Source organism: Capricornis sumatraensis, chromosome 8 (genome assembly GCF_032405125.1).
Source record: "Capricornis sumatraensis isolate serow.1 chromosome 8, serow.2, whole genome shotgun sequence".
NCBI lineage: Eukaryota > Metazoa > Chordata > Mammalia > Artiodactyla > Bovidae > Capricornis > Capricornis sumatraensis.
Genome location: NC_091076.1, coordinates 103508284 through 103520146, shown reverse-complemented (window position 1 = coordinate 103520146; position 11863 = coordinate 103508284).

Sequence of the window (11863 nt, the reverse complement as noted above, 5' to 3'; positions counted from 1 at the left end):
ATGGTCAGGCCAACAGCCATTGCTGACGGATGGGAGCAGGTGGGAAAGAGGGGAGCTGTGGAAGCTGACTTCCGGGTTTGGGGTCTGAGCAACGGAAAGATTGGTGAAGTCAAGGACAGCCTTACAATCACTAATTACTATCAGTGGGAAGCAAGAGGTTGGGCCTGAGACAGTGGATGTTAAGGACTGGAAGAGCCAAGAGTTTGGAAAGGTTCTCTCTGTGTATTTGAATTCCCCAGGAATCGTGGCAAGGATGGTGGTCCTTGCCACAAGGATCTTGTAGCAGGAACCAGCTGCAAGAGTCTTCAAGGGAGGGTGGGCGTTTTCTAGGTCATGGGAACTCAGAGGCAGACACGAGTTCAAGGCTGGTGTTTAGGGAGGGAGTGGGGAGAGTGGTCTAGGAATAGTGAGAGGATGCCCACCCTCACCATCCACAACCAGTGCGGGGAAGGCTGTAAGTGCGTGCAAGCACTGCCCAGGGCAGGGGAGGCTGGTGCCCATTAGGCGCAGAAGGTGAGACGTGGGAGGAACGCTAAAGGATTTGGTGCTGAGTCCACCATCCTTCAGGAGGGGTGGTGGCACACAAGGGAAGCCTTTCAGAGCCTTAGAAAGGGTGAGCCAGGAAAATGAGGGTGACCGGGAGCCTGGAGTCTTCCGTGGGGCTGCCATGAACAGAGGACAATGTTTGGAGGCAGTCATCTGGTTGACGGACAGATTCGAACAGAGCACACACAAAGAAGTCTTGATGACTGTTCCCTCCCTTCTCCACTCCTAAAACCCACTTCGAAATTCCCAGGATGAGGCTCTGGACCATTCATAAGCATCACTTGGAAGGGGGCTGCTCTAAGGAAGCACCATGCAGAAAATGACTCTCTCCTGGTTCTGGAGGCAGAAGTCTGAAGCCTTGATCGTGGGGGCTGTGGTAGTCCTTGGCATCCCCTGGCTGGTGACAGCATCGCTCCAAATTCTGCCTCTGTGTTTACAAGACCTGTGTGTATGTGTCTTTGTCTGTTCTCTTGTTGTGTGTGTGTGTTAGCTACTCAGGCATGTCTGACTCTTTGCAACCGGATGGATTGTAGCCCGCCAGGCTCCTCAGTCCATGGAATTTTCCAGGCAAGAATACTGGAGTGGGTTGCCATTCCCTTCTTCAGGGGGTCTTCCCCACCCAGGTATCGAACACAGGTCTCCTGCATTGCAGGAGGCTCTTTACCACCCGAGCCACCAAGGAATCCCCTTCTCTCATAAGGGCCCACCCTAAACCAGCTTGGGTTACTGGAGTCCATCTATAAGGACCCCATTTCCAAATAAGGTCCCGTTCACAAGTACCTGGGGTTAAGGCTTGAATATATCTTTTTTGGAGGACTCAGTTCAACTTTCAGCAGGTAGGCTGCCTATCCAAAGTCAGATCCGTGGGCCCCAGCTCAGATCTAACGGATTGGGCCTCCAGGGTTGGGGCCTCAATCTCCAAGCATCTGGGCGACCACAGAAACAAGCAGGGTCGATCTCCAAGGCCTCTGAGCCTAGCTGGGCAGTAGCCCCACTGCCCTGGCCTGGGCACAGCCCTGAGAGGGTCCTTCTTTCTTTAGCAACAGTGGGAGGCTCTGCAGAGCCACTGGATTAGCCCTGCCCTGGCCAGGCTCAACTTCCGGTCCCAGTCCCCAGGGTATCCTTGTCACCCGACCAGATTCTGAGTGTGTCATCCTATCATTCAGATGTTCAGACACAGTTGATGAATTTTAATTAAGTGATAGGCCACTCATTATCTGTGGGGGTGGGCTAGATGCGTTAATTAAATAATCAAACGGGGAGAAGGACACAAGCCTTGTCAGAATAAAAAGTGAAACCTCTGATCTGTAGGAAACGAAAATAGAAAGTGGCTCCTGTCTCTGAAGTTATGTAAATCAGGCTTCTATTAATGGCCACCGAAATGGAAATGAAGCTGGGCCAGCTTTTTCTTTCCACTTTTGTTAAGTCAGGGTAATTTCCTCACAACGAAGGGGGCGAAAAATATCATCACCTTTAAGCCTGGTCCCACATTTCCCCAGGGAGGAAGATTCTGGCCCCAAGAGCGTCTCTGGGCAGAGAGCCGTTGGCAGTTTGACCCAAGTCACACTGATGAAATTGTTGGTAGCAGTCGGTAAACTGGTGCCCCAGAGGGTAGATTAAACTCTAGATAGCGCTTTACTTAACTCTTTCTTTGCACAAAAGAGTGTTTGGAAAAAAGTATGGGAAAAAATTGAGGGTTCTCATGAAGTTTAGAAAGAGGCTCAGACGGGAAAAAATTTGTGATGACTGAGCAACCCTGGGCAAGGGGAGAATCCTGGTTCAGCGAGCCTGTTGCTGGTGGTCTAGTTCAGTTTCCCAGCGTTGACACTATTGCCACTGGGGCCGGGTAGCTTTTTAATAGGGGCTGCCCTGTGCATCGTAGTGGGTTTAGCAACTTCCCTGGCCTCTCCCCAGCTCAATGCCAGGAGCACCCTGCCCCTCATTGGTGACAACCAAAACTGTCCCCAGACACAAAAATGTCCTTGGAGGCAGGATCACTCCAGGTTGAGAACCACTGGTGGCGAAAGAAATATACTTAGGGGTCAGAAACTTTAGGATCCCTAGAACATGTCTCTGAAGAACATCATATTCTAGTTTCTTCCAATTTTCTGCTCCGTGAGTAGTTTTCTGATCACAGCACTTCCAGAGCCAACGTTCCTGGCAGGATGAAGATGATGTATGAAGTATATATTTGGATTTCATACACCCATCTCTACCCCTGCCCAAGCACCCCCTCCACATTCTCCTCGAAAAGTCTGATAGGTACCCACCATGCATCATCCAGCCCTCTCTCCCAAGCCCCGACTCAGAAGGCATCTTTGTTTAATCCTGATCACTGTCAGAGAATTCATGTGGGCAAGCCCAGGTCAAAAGGAAGATCTCAGAGATGCTTGGATTTTGTGCTCAGTCGTGTCCGACTCTTTGCGACCCCATGGACTGCAGTCCGCCAGGCTCCTCTGTCCGTGGGGATTCTCCAGGCAAGATTACTAGAGAGGGTTGCCATGCCCTCCTCCAGGGGATCTTCCCAACCCAGGGATCGAACCCAGGCCTCTTGCATCACAGGCAGATTCTTTTACCGTCTGAGCCATCAGGGAAGCGCTGCATTGGGTCTTAAGTTATAGCACGTGGGATCTAGTTCCCTGACCAGGGATCAAACCCAGGCCCCCTCCACTGGGAGCCCAGAGTCTTAGCAGCTGGACTACCCGGGAAGTCCCAAGATGCTTGCTACATCAAAATCAACTTTAGGATCTACCTACAAAACAGAGAAGTTACTCGCAAGCAGAGAGGCTGTGTGGATGGATGAATGCCTGCTGCGAGTGGCTACAGGGTGTGTTTTGGTCCTGGGTCCAGGGAGGAGTGTTCTCTGGGTGTTGTGGGCATCTGCTCTCCCTGCGTTTCTAAAGTCCTTGCCTTTCCTAAAGTGGCCTGTTTCTCTAGTTGCGTCCCTCCTCTCTGAGTTTGGGATCCGTCCACCATAGCATCGCTTGTGGTCTGGATCATATCCACCTGCCTCCTGCCTTCTGACTGTCCTTTTGAATCAGATGTTGACCCTCTGGGAGCAGGAGCCTGGCCACCACCCCCACAGCCCATGTCCCCAGAGTAGGTGTGGTGGTGTCCAGTTATTTTTGCAGTAAACATCTTTGTGTTAGGCATCGTCACCACATACCTAATTAACTAGCTGGCCAGAAGGCAATTTTGCCACATGAATATAAAAAGTAAATAAAAGAGGGACATTTAAAAGGACACAATGAACCATGAAAAATGAAAAAATAAAGACTTTGGTATGAAATAGAGAATATTTTAATATATTTTAAACTTATGTAGGAACTTCCCTGGTGGTCCAGTGGTTAAGACTCTGTACTTCTAATGCAGGGGCAAGGATTCGGTCCCTGGTTAGGGCACTAAGATCCCACATGCCATGTGGCAGCAGAAATTTTTTTTCAAATGTGTGTAGATTCATGGCCTGGAGAAGGCAATGGCAACCCACTCCAGTATGCCTGCCTGGAGAATCCCAGGGACGGAGGGGCTGGGTGGGCTGCCGTCTATGGGGTCGCACAGAGTCGGACATGACTGATGTGACTCAGCAGCAGCAGCAGCAGATTCATGGCCAGGCAGCATAAATAACTGACTTTATTTTGTGGGTTGTATTTAAGCACTTGTCTTCCAAGCCTTTCGTTCATAACATTTTATCCTCCCCTTCTCCACTATCCATTGATTCATCTCCTCATTCAGCATCACACTTTTTCTTGTTTACTAAAATGTTTTCATTCATTAAGAGAGGTATCAGTTTCCAAACACTAGGGTGCAGAAGTGAAGAGGAGCTAAAAAGCCTCTTGGTGAAAGTGAAAGAGGAGAGCGAAAAAGTTGGCTTAAAGCTCAACATTCAGAAAACGAAGGTCATGGCATCTGGTCCCATCACTTCATGGGAAATAGATGGGGAAACAGTGGAAACAGTGTCAGACTTTATTTTTTTGGGCTCCAAAATCACTGCAGATGGTGACTGAAGCCATGAAATTAAAAGACGCTTACTCCTTGGAAGAAAAGTTATGACCAACCTAGATAGCATATTCAAAAGCAGAGACATTACTTTGCCGACTAAGGTCCATCTAGTCAAGGCTATGGTTTTTCCTGTGGTCACATATGGATGTGAGAGTTGGACTGTGAAGAAGGCTGAGCACCGAAGAATTGATGCTTTTGAACTGTGGTGTTGGAGAAGACTCTTGAGAGTCCCCTGGACTGCAAGGAGATCCAACCAGTCCATTCTGAAGATCAACCCTGGGATTTCTTTGGAAGGAATGATGCTAAAGCTGAAGCTCCAGTACTTTGGCCACCTCATGCGAAGAGGTGACTCATTGGAAAAGACTCTGATGCTGGGAGGGATTGGGGGCAGGAGGAGAAGGGGACAACCGAGGATGAGATGGCTGGATGGCATCACGGACTCGATGGACGTGAGTCTGAGTGAACTCCGGGAGATGGTGATGGACAGGGAGGCCTGGCATGCTGCGATTCATGGGGTCGCAAAGAGTTGGACATAACTGAGCGACTGAACTGAACTGAACTGAACTGAGGGTGCTGTTTGTAACAGAGCTTGCACTGTGCTGGGGAGAACTTTTACACTGTTGTGTACTCTTGGCACACTGTCACATGTCTGTTGATAGACGTTCCAAAGTTCTACAGGAAATGGGGGTTTAACTCTGTGCTTTCAAATCACCAAAGGATTTGCAAACTGATATGTTATCGTTTTCTAGTATAATATGCCATCTGGCTTTATCCTCTCATTTCACACTTTCAGTTTTACCACTGCATTTTCTGTCAAGTCAATATTACATAGCTGTTATCATCCGTTACTTTAAGACCATCACATCTATACTTGTCACTGTATAGTCACATGGGCTAAGATTTATGTAATATAAACATGGGAGTCCTGTATCAACAGAGGAATGAAACCCAGTGTCAATCAGTTATTTTATCTTTTATGGCAGAATTGCCCTATGGCCAATTTGTTATGAAATGAAAATGTCTGTAGTGGAAGTGGCCGTGGCAAAGACGTGTATGGCGGAGATGTTTACCGTGAAGGTACCAGAGTAGATCTGGATGAAGAAACCTCTGATCTCTGATCTCAGAAGGTGGACAGCTCCTCGACACCTCCAGGCCACTGCCAAGGATCAGGCTTGAATGCTGGGCCAGCTTGTCAGGTGCCTGGTCCACTTTGTACCTCCTTTGTCCCCATCCTGGGAGGAAATCCCCAGCTTCAGGGTGTCCTCAATGAACACCGAGACCACACGACTCAAGGTTCACCACTTTATCACAGATGCAGGGAGCAGATGCCACCCTCCAGCATGTAGCCGAGAGCGACTGCTTTGTTCAGCCAACAGATAGTTGCCCTCCTGGTCCCCTGCCTCAGTCCAGGGAGGCAGTGAGATGCAGGACTGGCAGGGCACCCGGCCCCTGCAAGAGCGGACAAAACTGTTGACTCCAGAAGTTGACTCCAGTGTCAGCCCTCCCCACCCGCGTTCCAGATTTCTCCATGTTTCCTACTGACGTTCTCATTTAATTTCTGTAGTAATGTTCTGAGCAGAAAGAGTCGAAACCCAAGGGGTGGACTTTTTCTCCAGCAGTTTCTTTTTTCTTTAAAAAATTGAGGTGAAATTCACCTGACACAAAGTTAACCATTTTAAAGTAATAATTCAGTAGCATTTTTAGTCCATTTCCCAAAAGGAAACCCCATACCCGTCAAGCAGTCCCTCCTCATTGCCTCTCCCCTGGCCCCTATTAACCACTAATCAGCTTTCTGACTCTGGGGATTTTTTATTTTATTATTTTAATAATAATAATAATAATAATTTTTCTTTTTTGCCACACTGTGTGGCACACGGGATCTTAGTTCCCTGTGGAACCACAGAGTCTTAAGTACTAAACCACCAGGAAATTCTCTGGGGATTTTTAAAGTTCTGGCTATTTCACATGAATGGAGTCATACAATATGCGGCCTCTTGGGTCTGACTTATTTCGCTCAGTATAATGTTTTAAGATTCATTCCTAGTGTATTAATAGCAGGTGTCACGGCTTCATTCCTTTTTTATGGCTGAATACTATTTCATCTTAGAGATGGATCACACTTTGTTTATTCATCATCCACTGTTGGACATCTGGCCTGTTCCCACCTTTCGGCTGTCGTGAATAGTGCTGCTGTGAACATGTGTGTACAAGTATCTGTTAGCGTCCTTATTTTCAATTATTTCCATATATCTCTTGGAGTGGAATTGCTGGGTCATGTGGTAATTGGAGAAGGGCATGGCTACCCACTCCAGTATTCTTACCTGGAGAATCCCCATGGACAGAGGAGCCTGGCAGGCTACAGTCCATGGGGTCGCAAAGAGTCGGACACGACTGAGCGACTTTCACTTCTTCACTTCACTTCAAGGTAATTCTTTAATTTTTTGAGGAATTGCCAAACCAGCATTTTCTTGATAAACATTGGTTTCCTTCTTCCTCTTTGGACTGTCTCACTTCCCAGAAGTCATCTTGAAGAGACCTCCTAAATTTTACTCATTGTTAACCTGAAATGCAAAATTAACTGAGTGTCCTGCATTTTTAGTTGCTAAATCTGGCAACGCAGAATATACCACACGAGAATAAAATCAAATATGAAACTGTATGGTATACACTGCAAGTAGGTAGAAGCTCAGATACAAGATGGAGGGAGTAATCCAGACCGCTGCCTGGAAGAGACAGTAATCAGTCCGGCCTCTAGGCTCACTGTTGCTGTTTAGTCACTGAGTCGTGTCTTTGCGACCCCGGGGACTGTAGCCCGCCAGGCTCCTCTGTCCATGGGATTTTCCCAGCAAGAATACTGGAGTGGGATTTCCTTCAACTGGCATTGCCATTTCCTTCTCCAGGGAACTTTCCCGACCCAGGGATTAAACCCCCATCTCCTGCTTGGCAGGCGGACTCTTTACCACCTTATTAGGCATTATGTAATAAGGCAATTTGCTGGGGAGAGGGTGTTAAAGTCTCCCAACCTCACCTGTGCTCTTGCCCTCTCCCACCTTGCCAGAGCTGGTGCCCCAGCTGCAGGCTGACTGCACCCTCCTGGACGGCAGACCAGGCCTCAGGGCAGAGGTGTTCTGCGGGCATCCTCGGGCAGCCCACGTACAGACTGGTCAGGAGGGATGGGCTCACCCACACGCTGCAGACTCTGAACCCGGGGGGAGTCTGCCAACTTCTTCCCACCAAAGCAGACGTCAGACTAGTTCTGGTGCCAGGCTGAAAATGACATCGATGTCCAACACAGTCCCTTCACACTGGTACTCCCAGGTAAGAGGGCCCCTTGGTTTCTAGAAGGGCAGCTGCCATTTCTGGTAGGTCAGTGGGAGGTGCCGAGAGCAGGGAAGGGGGCCCTGATGTGGCCATGCCTACCCTGGCCTGGCCTAACACAGGTCCAGCCCAGCTGCCCCCGCCTCCTTCACAGGAGAGCTGCACCAGGGACCCATCTTCGTGCTGGTTGGCACCCTCATCTCCATCATAGCCTTCTTTTCTTGGACACTGATCTGGACCAAGCAAAGCAGGTAGGAAACGGGTGCTGGATGTGGGGGAGCAGCGCACTGCTGGTGGCCTGAGGGGACCCACGGGGGGCCCTGGCTGGGCAGAGCTGCTGGGGGTTGGTAGGGCAGGGCTGCCGCTGTGATTGGGCAGGACCCTCTGGGGCCTTCCTGGGACAGACCCCTCCCCCATCTCTACTCTGCTGTAGCTCCTCTCTGAAGTGCCCACATAACAGACATGGGAAACCCACATAAGTTACCCACATAACCAACATCTCAGACAGAGAAATTTCTCAGATGCTAAAACCCACCACCACATGGAAGAAATTAATTATGTGATGACCATGGGCTCATAACCCTGGGACCTTCTGGTGCCCAAGGATTGATAAGGCTAACCTCTGTGACACCAACCTGTTCCCTCAGCCTCGCCAATCAGAGAACTCATCACATACCCTCCTGAGACCCTCTCCCTCCCCGTGGCCCATAATGTTTGGTGAAACTCTGAGGAGTTCAGGGTTTGGGGCAGGGTCAGGGGTGGAGGCGGGGGGCATGGTCCTCCTCCTCCCTTCTTCTTGCATGGCCCGGCAATCAACCTTTCTTTGCTCCAAACTCCGACATCTTGGTTTGTTTGGTCTCAGTGTGCATTGGGCACACGTAACACCGTCCGGGCAACGAAAGGGCCATTTTGCTTAGGCGTGACTTGCAAAAGCTTACTAAGGGCTGAGCGTGTGTCAAGTGCCCATGAAGCACCTTGGCGGCTTTATCTGACCCTGATCATGCTCTAGCCGCTTTACAGTGGGGTCTGCGGCCTCTGGTAGGGGCACTCTCCCATGTTGCCAACCATCTGAGGAGGATGAGGCCACCTGGGACCAGGGTGGGCCAGTGACTTCTACCCTCCATGGGAACCCTGTCCGTCTTTCCAGCTGGTGACTGGAGACAGGGGCTGGATTTCCTGGAACCCTTTCTCCAAGGCCATGACTTCACTGACTTGTAAAGTTGATGCAGGAAGGGGGACCCCCTCCAGGGCCCAAAGGTGGGCTCTTGTCTAACACTTGGAAATAAACTGTCCAAGGAGACACTTGTGCTGACAAAGCAAGAGACTTTGTTGGGAAGGAGTGCCCGGGAAGAAGGCAGCAGGGCGAGGGAACCCAGGAGGACTGCTCTGCCACTGGGCTTGCAGTCTCGGGTTTTATAGTGATGGGGTTAGTTTCTGGGTTGTGTCTGGCTAATCCCTCTGACTCAGGGTCCTTCCTGGTGGTGTGTGGGTCACTCAGCCAAGACGGACGCCAGCGAGAAGGATGCTGGGAGGTTGGCAGGACATATGGAGAGTCATCTCCTTTCTCCTTTTGACCTTTGCCGAATTCTCTGGGCTGGCAGTAACTTGTTAGTTCGGCATTCCTTACCGGGACCTCCTGTTGTAAGAAAACCCATGTACATGACCTTTGTGCTGTCCAACCCCAGGCGCTGCCAGTCTGTGTGCTTCACCTGCCTGGCCTTTGGCAGGGATCACCTCTGCCTCCTGAGCTTGTCGCCTCCAGTGGTTCCTAAGACACTGCTGCCTCCTGGTCCTCCTCCCCACGCCTGTGTTAGCAAGCCTGTCACCCTAGAATCACACCCCTGCCCCTCTCTTGAACAGCAACCAACTACTCTTATCTAAGTCTCAGGAGGAAGCGGCAAAGAAAAAAAAAAAAACCAGTTAACACCAACAAGACCCACAATGGGTTTTGAGGATTAGACTTCCAATAGATCTAGAGCTTATTATATGCTCTGTACATTACCTAGAAGACACACCCACCAGCGCTAGGACGGTTGACAATCACCATGACGATCACTGGAAAAGCGTCTACAAGGACTGAAGAGGAGAGCTGCATCAGTTTCAGGTCCAAACCACACCCCTGTTCTTGGATAAAATATCCTCTTGCTCTTTCCAAACCCTCTCTTTTACTCCAACCCTCCTATATATTTAGTGTCTCCATCTGAATTGGCTTGAATTGATTTACAAACCAGGTTCCCACTTCATCAGTCTTTGGCCACTGAATAAAGCCTGTGCTGTTCCAGTCACAGCACTGGTTTTATTAGTGTCTGTGCAAACCTAATCAATAAAAGAAGCTCCCTGGCTGAGATAGGGGGGTCTCAGCCCAGGCTAGGACCCCCAGTGTGGACCTGGTTGACCAATTTGGTAATACCTGGTCAGCCTCTTCAGTGGGCTTTCTCCAGAAGTCTGTCCTTGAAACTCTCCTTGTCTTACCTCCAGGTATCCTCTTCCCAAATCTGTGCTTTCCAGACCCCAGGCTCATGGGTGGGCCATGTCGGCTCTCTGAGCCTGTTTCCCCTTTTATTATGTGAGGTGTAGAGACTAGGGGCCAGTGCTTACTTTCCAAGTGATTCAGTGTCCCCCTTTATTTAGTGGGGTGACTAAGCCTCCTGCCCCTCCTCCTGCCTAGGGCACTGATGCACTTGGCACCAATAAAATCTCTGGAGGCCTTGGGAAGGGGATGGCTGGGAGGTGTGCTAGCCTCACCAGGAGGCTCAGCCCCTTTGTCATCAAGGTTGGGACCAGAAGATGTGGGCTGGGTACAGCCCCCAGGAGAGAGAGCCCTGGGCCTTGCTCCCTGTGGAAGGACCCTTCATTTGAAGAAATGAAATGAAGAAAAGAATGATGGAAAAGCCCACCAGCCTGGATCTTGCAGCCCTGGGGTTCCTCATCAAACATACATGGTGCTAGTTTGAGGGTTTTAGGATGGGATGGGGGCGGTGGCGGGGGAAGGGAGGTTCTAGGAGGAAGGGGCTCCGTGAGCCCCTGCCTCAGCTGCTTGTCACCCTCCATCCAGGTCTGGGAAGAGGGTAGGGTGGAATGTGAAGGCCCAGAGGCACCAACACACTCAGGGCCACTGCCTCCCCCCCTCCTCCTCCCTGGAGTGGCGCCCCATCTCCTGATGGCATCTGGCCCCACCTCCCACCTCTGTCCAGCTCACCTGGAAGACTCCGGGCCCCACCTGGCCAGTACCCCCCTCATTAAGCCCTACCTGCAACCAGGATGGCTGGAACTCCTCCCTGACGAGTCAGCCTGAGGCCCCTGGAGAACTAGCCCCCAACCCCCAAACTCAACCCCCACTCCCCACCCACTCACCAGACAGTCATTCCAGTTTGGAGGCTCTGAGCCATTTCCGGAAAGAACTGGATTAAACTCTGCCCCCTGCCCGTCACCCTGGGAACTTCCTTTCTGTCCGCACACCAGCTTGGAGCCTGGAAGTCGGCCCACACAAAGCCCTCCCTACAAAGCCTCCGGGCTGGGCTGGGTCCGGGAAGATTGGGAGGGGCCGTGGTGTTGGAGAAGACTCTTGAGAGTCTTTTGGACTGCCAGGAGATCCAACCAGTCCATCCTAAAGGAAATCAGTCCTGAATATTCATTGGAAGGGCTGATGTTGAAACTGAAACGCCAGTACTTTGCCCACGTGATGCGAAGAACTGACTCATTTGGAAAGACCCTGATGCTGGGAAAGATTGAAGGCAAGAGGAGAAGGGGACAACAGAGGATGAGATGGTTGGATGGCATCACTGACTCAATGGATATGAGTTTGAGTAAACTCCGGGAGTTGGTGATGGATAGGGAGGCCTGGTGTGCCGCGGTTCATGGGGTCGCAAAGAGTCGGACACGACTAAGCAACTGAACTGAACTTTGGTCTCGACCCCCTCGCAGGCTTAGCTCCAGAGAGGAGGAAAGAGTGACCAGGCGGGGAGGGGTCCAGACTGTGGCCCCGGGGCCGGGGTAGAAC